Source organism: Castor canadensis, chromosome 9, assembly GCF_047511655.1.
Source record: "Castor canadensis chromosome 9, mCasCan1.hap1v2, whole genome shotgun sequence".
NCBI classification, from domain to species: Eukaryota; Metazoa; Chordata; class Mammalia; order Rodentia; family Castoridae; genus Castor; species Castor canadensis.
In genome coordinates, this window is record NC_133394.1 from 82,355,151 (window position 1) to 82,368,753 (window position 13,603).

The 13,603-nt window shown below is 38.2% G+C and overlaps 1 protein-coding gene across 12 annotated transcripts in view; it reads right to left on the reverse strand.

The window, feature by feature from the left end:
• Ptpn13 (protein tyrosine phosphatase non-receptor type 13) overlaps positions 1 to 13,603 on the reverse strand; it is a 198,664-nt gene that overhangs the window by 158,730 nt on the left and 26,331 nt on the right. Inside the window, exons 2-3 of one of the 12 annotated variants that reach the window (XM_074041816.1) lie at positions 10,244 to 10,344; positions 9,803 to 9,919 (exon numbers count right to left, since the gene is read on the reverse strand). The exons of 10 other annotated variants lie outside the window; for them this stretch is intronic. The gene's annotated coding sequence lies outside the window, so the exon portion shown is untranslated. The remainder of the gene's footprint in view (positions 1 to 9,802; positions 9,920 to 10,243; positions 10,345 to 13,603) is intronic. One more of the 12 variants, XM_074041815.1, reaches the window with a different exon arrangement.

Below are 13,603 nucleotides of genomic sequence, written 5' to 3' on the forward strand. Positions count from 1 at the left end.
TGCTTGCTACATGATCCATAGTTAGGGGTGACACAACAGACCTGATACACGCTTCAGAATCTACAGGTATTGGCTATCACCTTGAGGCAGCAGGAAGAGGGAGGGAGGAGAGGGCACACCAGACAGTCCCACAGGTGGGAGGGAGAGAGGCAAGGAATCAGGACAACCTAAAGCAACACCTAAATTACCCAAGTACTACCAAGAAGGAGAGAGGAGTAAGGGGAGAAAGAAAAGAGGAGGAGGAGGAAGAAGGGAGGAATAGGGAAAGGAGGAAGAATTAGAATTATTACTACTGTAGAATGGCCTGAGAGAAAAGGTGTCTGAGAGTTAGCAGGCATGGGGTAATGGCTAGTAAGAGAAAAAAAATTTCTGGAGTGTAACAGGTAGTATGATTTCAGTGAAGCACTCTGAAAAACCCACCAAATACAAGGGCCAGCCTTAATCATTTTATAATAGAAATGGGATGGGAGTGCCCTGCTCTCTATCTCTCTTCCTTTCCACAGTTTAAATCCTGAGATCAGATATAGCAACTTGCCAGTGAGTGAGCAGATCAACAACAGCAAAAAAACCTAACTACACTGCCTTCCATCTATACCTTAGCCAGAGAAGGGAAAAGTTACAAGTTTTGAACGAAGAATGAAATATTGATGAATATACTGAGTAGGTACTTTTAATTATGGAACTGATAGTATTTTTAAATACTTATTATTTATGATTCTATCTTTTGTATCCCCTTGTGAAAGCAATGGATAATATATGCTAAATTTAACGCTTAAGATACTTGTTTTTACTTATATTTTTAAAGAAATCAGTCTTTAAAATATAATTACTACTTATAAATAAGAAAGCAAAAAGCAAAAGTAACTTCTCATGCAACAGAATTTTTTCAATTTGATTTTTCTATCTATGAAGATTATTAATCATGCCTCTGATGCTTGATTTAATCCATTCTGAATTATACTACTGAGCCTTTGATAATTATTTTAAACAATTTTTTGTCTTTTCAGCATAGGATTTCTATGCATGCCTATGGTTAGAATTTAGAACTCTAAAACATAAAAGGAACATTTGTTTTTCAAAGTGTCACTGAGATAACAGATTTGAATGGTTTATAGCTGTTTTTCTAGGAAAGATCTTTAAGATTTTTAAAAACTGCTTTGCCTTGATCACCCAATCTTAAGGTTTAATGCAGTGCTAAAGCAGCTTTCTAAAAAAACAAACAAGCCAGGCACAGGTGGCACTCACCGTAATCTTAGCTACTTGGGAAACTGAGATTGGGAGGATCATGGCTGGAGGTCAGCCCAGGCAAACAGCGTGGGAGACCTCTTCTCAACCAACAGGTGGGCACAGTGGTATGCACTTATCATCACAAGCTACACAGGAGGCTGAAATCAGGAGGTTTGTGGTGCCAGGACAGTCTGGGCAAAATATAACTCATGAGACTATCTTAATTAAAACATGTGGATGTGGTGGCATTTGCATGTCACCCAGAGAAGGGAGTTAATGTAAAACAGGAGGATTGTGAAAACAGGTCAGCTTGGGCAAAAAGCAAGACCCTGGCTCCAAAATAACCAGAGCAAAAAGGCTAGAAGTGTGGCTGAAGTGGTAAAGCACCTGCCTAGCAAGTGTAAAGCCCTGGGTTTAAACCTGTAGTACCGCCAAAAAAAAACCAAACCAAAACAAAAAAAGCCCAGCAAATTATAATCTTATAAAATTGCCTACCATCACCATCTGTCTTTTGGTTATGTTTACCCACTTTTACTGTAGCTCCTCAAATCCTTAGTTTTGAAACTGAAGAGAAGACAAAGAAGTGAAGGAAACACAAAAGTTGATAAGAGATGCCAAAAGAGCATTTAAAAAGAGAAAAGAAAAAAAGTGAGGGAAAAGAAGGCGGTGTTTACATCAATCAAGCAATAGGTGAGGGAAACATTGGTGAAGAAAAACTTTTAAAGTTTATTATTTTAATTACTGCCTCTAAGTACAGTAGTAGATAAGCTGAGGTATAAATATATGATGGCCATTATTTTGCTATCACAAAGGTTATGCTTTATAATAACCATAACCATATTATTTACTTTTATTTTCTTGAAAGTTATATGCTACATGATAACTATAAAGTTTTTGAACACAAATGACCCAAGCCTTGTATGCACATATGAATAATAAAACAATAAAAAAAAAGAAAAAACAAAAACAAAGTTTTTGAACACATTTTAAGAAAAATTGATTATAAAAGCAGAATCAATATTCTAGTTTTGGATAATGTAGGTTATTATTGGCATGACCTTAAAATAGGTCCACAGAGTTAGACATTGCCACAAAAGAATACTAGCAGATGTCATTTAATCCTGAAGTATTGTGTCACTTGCACATAGGAAGTTCATAAAATTAATTCAGAAAAGAATAAAATAGTAAACAGATTAACTGAATCTAATCAAGTGATAACCTGTCTGGGGACAAACTAATTAAGAATGTTTAACTTGAAGCTAAGAAAACAGGGCTGTAAGAGTGCCCTGTTTCAAGAACAAAACAGCTATAAAATAAAGCTCTGTGTAGGCAACAAGCTTTCAGCAAGGACCTATTCATCATCCTGGCTGAGGACTTCTTTAATCATTAGGACACCATGGTAGCCAGGGGTGGTTGTGCAGGACTGTCATCTCAGTACTTGGGAGACTGAGGCATAAAGATCCTGAAGTCAAGACCATCCTAGGCTACATAGGAAGACCCTTTCTCAAAAAACAAAAATGAAGACAAGCCATAAGTTAAGGAGAGATATTTGCAAACCACATCACCAATAAAAGATTTGCATCCAGAATATATAAAAAATTCCAAAAATTTGGTAATATACTGCTGAAAGTTCCATGGGTTTTCAAATCGCACCAGACAGAAAGATTCAAGAGGCTGAGGTGGAGAAGACTTTTGAATGATAAGTAAGAGATAAAGAAGATGCAAAAGATTATAATTAAGACCTTCCAGGTGGACAAAATAACCTGAAATAGTACCAGGTGTCCAAATTCTGTAAATTATTCAGAGAAAGGGGAAAGAAGACAAAAGTCTATAGTGATAAACATGAGAGTTGTTCTCATGATTTGCTAAGTAACACTGACAAATTTTAGAGCTAGACATAAAATTATGAAATTTGAATTAAAAAATTTTTTAAATTGAAGAGTGGAAGAAGTGGATAACCTGTAAGTGATGGAGAAAGTCATGGGTTTGAATTAATCACTTGGGAAGAGCATATAAAGAAAAGAGCCAAACACAAAAACTGAAATGAGACCAGCATTTAAAAGTCAGAGGAGAAAAAAAGAAAAGTCTACAAAGATAACTGTTGCTGTGGAAGAGGGGATGAAAGAGAAATTTCACAAAGGAGATAAGCAGAAGAAAAACTTAAGAATGTGGATTTTTATGCCAGGTTGTCTGAGTTCAAATCATTAGCTCTATAACTTTTTTTTTTTTTTTTCATTTTTCTTTTATTATTCATGTGTGCATACAAGGCTTGGTTCATTTCTCCCCCCTGCCCCCACCCCCTCCCTTACCACCCACTCCGCCCCCTCCCGCTCCCCCCCTCAATACCCAGCAAAAACTATTTTGCCCTTATCTCTAATTTTGTTGTAGAGAGAGTATAAGCAATAATAGGAAGGAACAAGGGGTTTTGCTGGTTGAGATAAGGATAGCTATACAGGGCATTGACTCACATTGATTTCCTGTGTGTGGGTGTTACCTTCTAGGTTACTTCTTTTTCATCTAACCTTTTCTCTAGTTCCTGGTCCCCTTTTCCTATTGGCCTCAGTTGCTTTAAGGTATCTGCTTTAGTTTCTCTGCGTTAAGGGCAACAAATGCTAGCTAGTTTTTTAGGTGTCTTACCTATCCTCACCCCTCCCTTGTGTGCTCTCGCTTTTATCATGTGCTCATAGTCCAATCCCCTTGTTGTGTTTGCCCTTGATCTAATGTCCACATATGAGGGAGAACATACGATTTTTGGTCTTTTGAGCCAGGCTAACCTCACTCAGAATGATGTTCTCCAATTCCATCCATTTACCAGCGAATGATAACATTTCGTTCTTCTTCATGGCTGCATAAAATTCCATTGTGTATAGATACCACATTTTCTTAATCCATTCGTCAGTGCTGGGACATCTTGGCTGTTTCCATAACTTGGCTATTGTGAATAGTGCCGCAATAAACATGGATGTGCAGGTGCCTCTGGAGTAACAGTCTTTTGGGTATATCCCCAAGAGTGGTATTGCTGGATCAAATGGTAGATCGATGTCCATCTTTTTAAGTAGCCTCCAAATTTTTTTCCAGAGTGGTTGTACTAGTCTACATTCCCACCAACAGTGTAAAAGGGTTCCTTTTTCCCCGCATCCTCGCCAACACCTGTTGGTGGTGGTGTTGCTGATGATGGCTATTCTAACAGGGGTGAGGTGGAATCTTAGTGTGGTTTTAATTTGCATTTCCTTTATTGCTAGAGATGGTGAGCATTTTTTCATGTGTTTTCTGGCCATTTGAATTTCTTCTTTTGAGAAAGTTCTGTTTAGTTCACATGCCCATTTCTTTATTGGTTCATTAGTTTTGGGAGAATTTAGTTTTTTAAGTTCCCTGTATATTCTGGTTATCAGTCCTTTGTCTGATGTATAATTGGCAAATATTTTCTCCCACTCTGTGGGTGTTCTCTTCAGTTTAGAGACCATTTCTTTTGATGAACAGAAGCTTTTTAGTTTTATGAGGTCCCATTTATCTATGCTATCTCTTAGTTGCTGTGCTGCTGGGGTTTCATTGAGAAAGTTTTTACCTATACCTACTAACTCCAGAGTATTTCCTACTCTTTCTTGTATCAACTTAAGAGTTTGGGGTCTGATATTAAGATCCTTGATCCATTTTGAGTTAATCTTGGTATAGGGTGATATACATGGATCTAGTTTCAGTTTTTTGCAGACTGCTAACCAGTTTTCCCAGCAGTTTTTGTTGAAGAGGCTGCTATTTCTCCATCGTATATTTTTAGCTCCTTTGTCAAAGATAAGTTGCTCATAGTTGTGTGGCTTCATATCTGGATCCTCTATTCTGTTCCACTGGTCTTCATGTCTGTTTTTGTGCCAGTACCATGCTGTTTTTATTGTTATTGCTTTGTAATATAGTTTGAAGTCAGGTATTGTGATACCTCCTGCATTGTTCTTTTGACTGAGTATTGCCTTGGCTATTCGTGGCCTCTTGTGTTTCCATATAAATTTCACAGTAGATTTTTCAATCTCTTTAATGAATGTCATTGGAATTTTGATGAGAATTGCATTAAACATGTAGATTACTTTGGGGAGTATCGACATTTTTACTATGTTGATTCTACCAATCCATGAGCATGGGAGATCTCTCCACTTTCTATAGTCTTCCTCAATCTCTTTCTTCAGAAGTGCATAGTTTTCCTTGTAGAGGTCTTTCACATCTTTTGTTAGGTTTACACCTAGGTATTTGATTTTTTTTGAGGCTATTGTAAATGGAATTGTTTTCATACATTCTTTTTCCGTTTGCTCATTGTTAGTGTATAGAAATGCTAATGATTTTTCTATGTTGATTTTATATCCTGCTACTTTGCTATAGCTATTGATGATGTCTAGAAGCTTCTGAGTAGAGTTTTTTGGGTCTTTAAGGTATAGGATCATGTCGTCTGCAAATAGGGATATTTTGACAGTTTCTTTACCTATTTGTATTCCTTTTATTCCTTCTTCTTGCCTAATTGCTCTGGCTAGGAATTCCAGTACTATGTTGAATAGGAGTGGAGATAGTGGGCATCCTTGTCTGGTTCCTGATTTTAGAGGGAACGGTTTTAATTTTTCTCCGTTAAGTATAATGCTGGCTGTAGGTTTGTCATATATAGCTTTTATAATGTTGAGGAACTTTCCTTCTATTCCTAGTTTTCTTAGAGCTTTTATCATGAAATGATGTTGGATCTTATCAAAGGCTTTTTCTGCGTCTATTGAGATGATCAAGTGGTTTTTGTCTTTGCTTCTGTTAATGTGGTTTATTACGTTTATTGATTTTCGTATGTTGAACCACCCCTGCATCCCTGGGATGAAGCCTACCTGGTCGTGGTGGATAATCTTTTTGATGTGTTGCTGAATTCGGTTTGCCATTATTTTGTTGAGGATTTTTGCATCAATGTTCATTAAGGAGATTGGCCTATAGTTCTCCTTTTTGGAGGTGTCTTTGCCTGGTTTTGGGATAAGTGTAATAGTGGCTTCATAAAATGTGTTTGGCAGTTTTCCTTCCCTTTCTATTTCATGGAACAGTTTAAGGAGGGTTGGTATCAGTTCTTCTTTAAAGGTCTGATAGAATTCAGCAGAGAATCCATCAGGTCCTGGACTTTTCTTTTTGGGGAGACTCTTGATTGCTGCTTCAATTTCATTTTGTGTTATAGGTCTATTCAGGTGATTAATTTCCTCTTGGTTCAGTTTTGGATGATCATATGTATCTAGAAATCTGTCCATTTCTTTTAGATTTTCAAATTTATTTGAATATAGGTTCTCAAAGTAGTCTCTGATGATTTCCTGGATTTCCATGGTGTTTGTTGTTATCTCCCCTTTTGCATTCCTGATTCTACTAATTTGGGTTTTTTCTCTCCTCATTTTAGTCAGGTTTGCCAGGGGTCTATCGATCTTGTTTATTTTTTCAAAGAACCAACTTTTTGTTTCATTAATTCTTTGTATGGTTTTTTTGGTTTCTATTTCGTTGATTTCAGCTCTTATTTTTATTATTTCTCTCCTTCTATTTGTTTTGGGATTTGCTTGTTCTTGTTTTTCTAGGAGTTTGAGATGTATCATTAGGTCATTGATTTGGGATCTTTCAATCTTTTTAATATATGCACTCATGGCTATAAACTTTCCTCTCAAGACTGCCTTAGCTGTGTCCCATAGGTTCCGGTAGGTTGTGTTTTCATTTTCATTGACTTCTAGGAACTTTTTAATTTCCTCTTTTATTGCATCGATGATCCATTCTTCATTAAGTAATGAGTTATTTAGTTTCCAGCTGTTTGCATGTTTTTTGTCTTTACTTTTGTTGTTGAGTTCTACTTTTACTGCATTGTGGTCAGATAGTATGCACGGTATTATTTCTATTTTCTTATATTTGCTGAGGCTTGCTTTGTGCCCTAGGATATGATCTATTTTGGAGAAGGTTCCATGGGCTGCTGAGAAGAATGTATATTGTGTAGAGGTTGGATGAAATGTTCTATAGACATCTACTAGGTCCACTTGATCTATTGCATATTTTAGATCTTGGATTTCTTTATTGAGTTTTTGTTTGGATGACCTATCTATTGATGATAATGGAGTGTTAAAGTCTCCCACAACCACTGTGTTGGCGTTTATATATGCTTTTAGGTCTTTTAGGGTATGTTTGATGAAATTGGGTGCGTTGACATTGGGTGCGTACAGATTGATGATTATTATTTCCTTTTGGTCTATTTCCCCTTTTATTAGTATGGAATGTCCTTCTTTGTCTCGTTTGATCAATGTAGGTTTGAAGTCTACTTTGTCAGAGATAAGTATTGCTACTCCTGCTTGTTTTCGGGGGCCATTAGCTTGGTAAATCTTCTTCCAGCCTTTCATCCTAAGCATATGCTTATTTCTGTCGGTGAGATGAGTCTCCTGTAAGCAACAAATTGTTGGATCTTCTTTTTTAATCCATTTTGTCAAACGGTGTCTTTTGATGGGTGAATTAAGTCCATTGACATTAAGTGTTAGTACTGATAGGTATGTGGTGATTCCTGCCATTTAGTTATCTTAGTTGTTTGAAGGTTTGATTGTGTGTACCTAACTTGATGTTACTCTCTACTGTCTTGCTTTTTCTTATCCTGTGGTTTGGTGCTGCCTGCCTTTTCATGGTTAAGTTGGGTGTCACTTTCTGTGTGCAGGATCCCTTGCAGAATCTTTTGTAATGGTGGCTTTGTGGTCACATATTGTTTTAGTTTCTGCTTATCATGGAAGACTTTTATTGCTCCATCTATTTTGAATGATAGCTTTGCTGGGTAGAGTATCCTGGGGTTGAAGTTATTTTCATTCAGTGCCTGGAAGATCTCACCCCACGCTCTTCTTGCTTTTAATGTTTCTGTTGAGAAGTCTGCTGTGATTTTGATGGGTTTACCTTTGTATGTTACTTGTTTTTTCTCTCTTGCAGCCTTCAATATTCTTTCCTTAGTTTCTGAACTTGTTGTTTTAATGATGATATGTCGTGGAGTAGTTCTATTTTGATCTGGTCTGTTTGGTGTCCTGGAGGCCTCTTGCATTTGTATGGGAATATCTTTCTCTAGATTTGGGAAATTTTCCATTATTATTTTGTTGAATATATTACGCATTCCCTTCGCTTGCACCTCTTCTCCTTCTTCGATGCCCATGATTCTCAAGTTTGGTCTTTTGATGGAGTCGGTGAGTTCTTGCATTTTCTTTTCACAGGTCTTGAGTTGTTTAATTAATAGTTCTTCGGTTTTTCCTTTAATTACCATTTCATCTTCAAGTTCTGAGATTCTGTCTTCTGTTTGTTCTATTCTGCTGGATTGGCTTTCCGTTTTGTTTTGCAGTTCTGTTTCGTTCTTTTTTCTGAGGTTTTCCATATCCTGGCTGTTTTCTTCTTTATTGTTGTCTATTTTTGTCCTGAGTTCATTTATCCATTTATTCATTGTGTTCTCTCTTTCACTTTGGTGTTTATACAGTGCTTCTATGGTTTCCTTTATTTCTTCTTTTGCTTTTTCAAATTCTCTATTTTTATTGTCTTGGAATTTCTTGAGTGTCTCCTGTACATTTTGGTTGACCCTATCCAGTATCATCTCTATAAAATTCTCATTGAGTACTTGTAGTATGTCTTCTTTTAAATTATTCTTGTGGGTTTCATTGGGTCCTTCGGCATAGTTTATCTTCATTTTGTTGGAGTCTGGCTCTGAGTTTCTGTTCTCTTCATTCCCCTCTGGTTCCTGTACTAATTTTTTGCTGTGGGGAAACTGGTTTCCTTGTTTTTTCTGTCTTCCTGTCATTGTCCTTGGTGTTGTTACTGTCCCTGTACTGTGTGTAATTAAGTATTTTCTAGCTTGTAATAATAACAATGGTAATATTGAGAACGGAAGAGTGAGCTGAGATGGAAAGCAAGAAGTTAAAGAAAAGGGGAAAACAAATATACAGACAAGAGGGAGAAAGCAGAACAAGGTATCAGACAAGAGAGTTTCAAAGGTATAAACAGGGAGTGTTAGTGTACTAATCGACAGTAAGCTGAACAGACAATAGAGAGACAGAGAGAGGATTGAAAATCAAAGATAAAATAAATAAAAAATAAGTATATGAAAGTAATATCTATTTATAAAAATGAATTAAAATAAAATGGAAAATAGGAAATTAAAAAAAAAAAAAAAAAAAAACCAAAAAACTTCCAAGTTTATATGCAATGCAATTTCAGTCTTAATAATTTGGATGTCCGTCTTAATCTCCAGTCCTGGAGTTGGTGCCTCAGATGTTGTTCTGTAGTTGTCTCATCAAAGGGGATGCATAAAGTAGAAAAAAACTACACTCACACACACACAGAAGAAAAAATAAAAAAAAAGCCCCACCAAGTGTCCCCAGTTCAAATGCAATAGTTTCAGTAAGTTTTTCGGCTTGCAGGTGTAATTCGGTTGTTCTCTCATCAAAGGTAGGGAGAAAAAGAAAAAAAAGCGTCTGGAGGCAGTTCTGAGAGTGGTATCTGCAACTGTGGCTTGCCTGCCTGCTGCTCTCAGCCTGTAGCTGGCGGCGTTATTTATGCAGATCTCTGGGGTGAGCTTAGCACTCACCTGGTTCCACAGGCTTTGTTTGCTCAGAGTTCTCCTGTGCGGGGGAGGGGGGCCTCTGCTACAGGCTTTTCCCTTTCCAAGCACTGGGAAAGGCGACACTGTCCCGCGTTGTCAGGCCTGCGTGTTTATTTACAGTTCACGTGGGAAGTGGGTCTTCCCTCCTCTCACAAGCGACCCCGCTCCTGGTTGCTGGCGCACCCCGCTCCCGCCAGAGCCTCTCCGGCCCGCCCGGCTCGTTTCTTTACAGTCCCGGGAAGGAGTCCCTTCCCCCAATCTTCAGCGCTCAGGGCGCCCCACCCTCTTTCCAGCGTGTCTTAACTGTTCTTATTGCTTAGTACTCAGTTTCTCTTTTTTTCCCGGGTGGAGGTCAGTCTGTCCAGGGGGCTATGCTGCTCTGGCCCAGGCTTGTCTGTGGGGGAACCGCGGTACCGCGAAGCTCACCTGGTCCGCGTCTTCCCAAGCCGTATGGGCGCCGGCCACTGGCGGCCCCGGGGGCCTCCTCGGTTCTCCGTTTAACGTGAAGTGGAGATTCTCTGCACCGGCTGGAGATGTGGAGGAGTCAAAGTTATGCCTTTTCTCGGTGATTATGCCTGCAAAGTGTGTCTCCAACGTCTCTCCAAGATTTCACTATAGGAGGGTCGCTTTCTGCTTCCTACCTCTAGCCGCCATCTTGGAATCTCTCTAAATCAGCTCTATAACTTTTGGTAAATTATTTAATATTTATAGGCCCAGACTGTCTCAATACAAGTTATTAACAGTACTTATCTCACAAGATCTTGGCAAGAATTAAATGAGAAAATTAATGAACCAATAAAGAAATAGGCAAGTGAACTAAACAGAACTTTCTCAAAAGAAGAAATTCAAATGGCCAAAAAACACATGAAAAAATCCTCACCATCTCTAGCAATAAAGGAAATGCAAATTAAAACCACACTAAGATTCCACCTCACCCCTGTGAGAATAGCCATCATTAGCAACACCACCAACAACAGGTGTTGGCGAGGATGCGGGGGAAAAAGGAACCCTCTTACACTGATGGTGGGAATGTAAACTAGTACAACCACTCTGGAAAAAAATTTGGAGACTTCTTAAAAATCTAAACATAGATCTACCATATGATCCAGCAATACCACTCTTGGGGATATACCCAAAAGACTGTGACACAGGTTACTCCAGAGGGACCTTCACACCCATGTTTATTGCAGCCCTATTCACAATAGCCAAGTTATGGAAACAGCCAAGATGCCCCACTACTGACAAATGGATTAAGAAAATGTGGTATCTATACACGATGGAATTTTATGCAGCCATGAAGAAGAATGAAATGTTATCATTTGCAGGTAAATGGATGGAACTGGAGAACATAATTCCGAGTGAGGTTAGCCTGGCCCAAAAGACCAAAAATCATATGTTCTCCCTCATATGTGGACATTAGATCAAGGGCAAACACAACAAGGGGATTGGACTTTGATCACAAGATAAAGTGAGAGTACCCTTGGGAGGTATGACTATAGGTAATACACCCAAAAAACTAGATAGCATTTGTTGCCCTCAATGCAGAGAAACTAATGCAGATACTTTAAAACAACAGAGGTCAATAGGAGAAGGGAACCAGGAATTAGAGAAAAGGTTAGTTTGAGAAGAATTAACTTAGAAGGTAACACACATCACAGGAAAGCAATGCAAGTCAACTCCCTGTATAGCTATCCTTATCTCAGCTAGCAAAAACCCTTGGTCCTTCCTATTATTGCTTATACTCTCTCTTCAACAAAATTAGAGATAAGGGCAAAATAGTTTCTGCCTGGTAGTGAGGGGGTAGGGGGGAGAGGGAGGGAGCAGGGGAAAGGAGGGAGAAATGACCCAAATATTGTATGCACATATGAAGAAAAAAAAAGAATTAAATGAGATGCACATGATACCACTGATTTAAGATACCATTGGTTTTAGAGAATAAGTAATCAATAAGTGTTATTCCTTATCATCCATGGAATTGGCTATATGGATAACACAGGTAACTTCATCAAAAGCAGTAGTTAAATGAATGGTGAAGAAGCAAGGTTGATGCAGAGTAGTAAGCAAACAGAACCTTAGGTTTTGTCTAATTTCTACAAGTATGGTTGGTGCTGACATAAGTTAGGATCACAAATTTGAAGGTGGGAGTTAGGTGATGCTTGCTATAGTTTTAAAGATGTAAGGACTATGTGTGTATAGGCTGAAGGCAAAAGCTAATAGAGGTTGAAGGTTCAGGAGGGGGTGAGCGACCAATAAGTAAAAGACAAAGTTTAGAAGAGAGTTTACTCTTTCAATGAGACTTCATCTGGTCCACTGAAGCCAAAGAGAAAAAACATGGTTGTGCATGGAAAAAACTAGGCAGAAGACTTTCTGTGTAGGGTCTCATTGACTGAGTAAGGCAATCCTAACATCCTTTTGCAAATGCTTTACACACATGCCCATTTGCTGACATATCCCCAGAGACTGGCTTTCTTTCAGTATGCATTAAGGAATCTGTAGCTCCCCAGGTAATTGCCACACACAATAATGTCAGAGAATCACTAAACCAAACATCTTTGGATAAAGTTTTAACCCTCAATTCCAATAAACAATTCAATTTTAATCAATTTCAAAATGGGAGTAATCAATGTTAAATCTTCCTTACTACTCAGAAACAAGCCAGCTGAGACTTCCTTACTGTACTCATCCTTGACTTCTAACAACTGGAGGTTCTTGAACTAACAAATGAATAAAGAGCTATTTTTAAGTGGTGTCCTTTCTGTCCACAAAACTGGAAAACTAAGCACAGCAAAAGGACTTCTGGAGTTGTAGTGCAGATCTAGAGACTTGCCCCTTGTCTCGTAATGGGAATACTGGCCCATGGATGTTTCCTGCCTTTCCCTAGAGCCAGAGGTCAGATGCTGAGCTTTCTCATGGTTGCACTTAGCAATCGGCAATTAAGAACAGAGAAGGCCAAGGCTGATGTGGTGGATATGACAGCAAGAGAGTTGAGAGTCACGGCAGAAGTTACTGAGAAGATAGACCAGGGGGTCTAAGGTGGATCAAAAACAAAATGAAGGAGCTGGAGGCAAGGTTCAAGCAACAGAGCACCAGTTTAGCAAGCACAAAGCCCAGTACTGCTCTCCCACCCTTCAAAAATGAAAATAAAGCTAGAAGAAGTCAAATAGATTGGGAGTGAATGGATGGTCAATCAACTAGATTATTCAATCCATTATTTATTTAAGTATATATTAAAACTGTTGTCTGCCAGACATTAGTAAGTATTAAGTTTTATTCAATTAACAAATATTTATTGAATTCCTTCTATGAACCAGACACTCTTTAAGGCACTAGGAATACAACAGCGAATAAACCAGACCAGAAAAATACCTGGTCCTGTGGAATTTACATTCTATTCAAGAAAACGGACAATAATAAGTATAATAAATGGAACATAATATGGTAATAAATGCTATGAAGGAAAATAACTCAAGAAGGAGAGCTAGGGAATATCAGTGTAATTAGATGGTGAACACTTAAAGTAAAATAATCAAAGAAGGTGTCACTGTCATTTTAGTAAAGATCTGAAGGAGATGAGAGAGTAAGCCACACAGATATTGGGGAAAAAAGTATTCTGGGCGGAAAGCAAAAAGCTCTGATGCAGGAGGATGTCTGGAAAGATGAAGAAGAAATGCAGACAGTAAAGGAGAGGAGCAATAGAAGATAAACTATGTAGGGTCTATGTAAGGTTTATTAAGAGTCTTCATTATTAAAGTCTTTTACAATGTATCAAGGACAGAAGTTAGCACA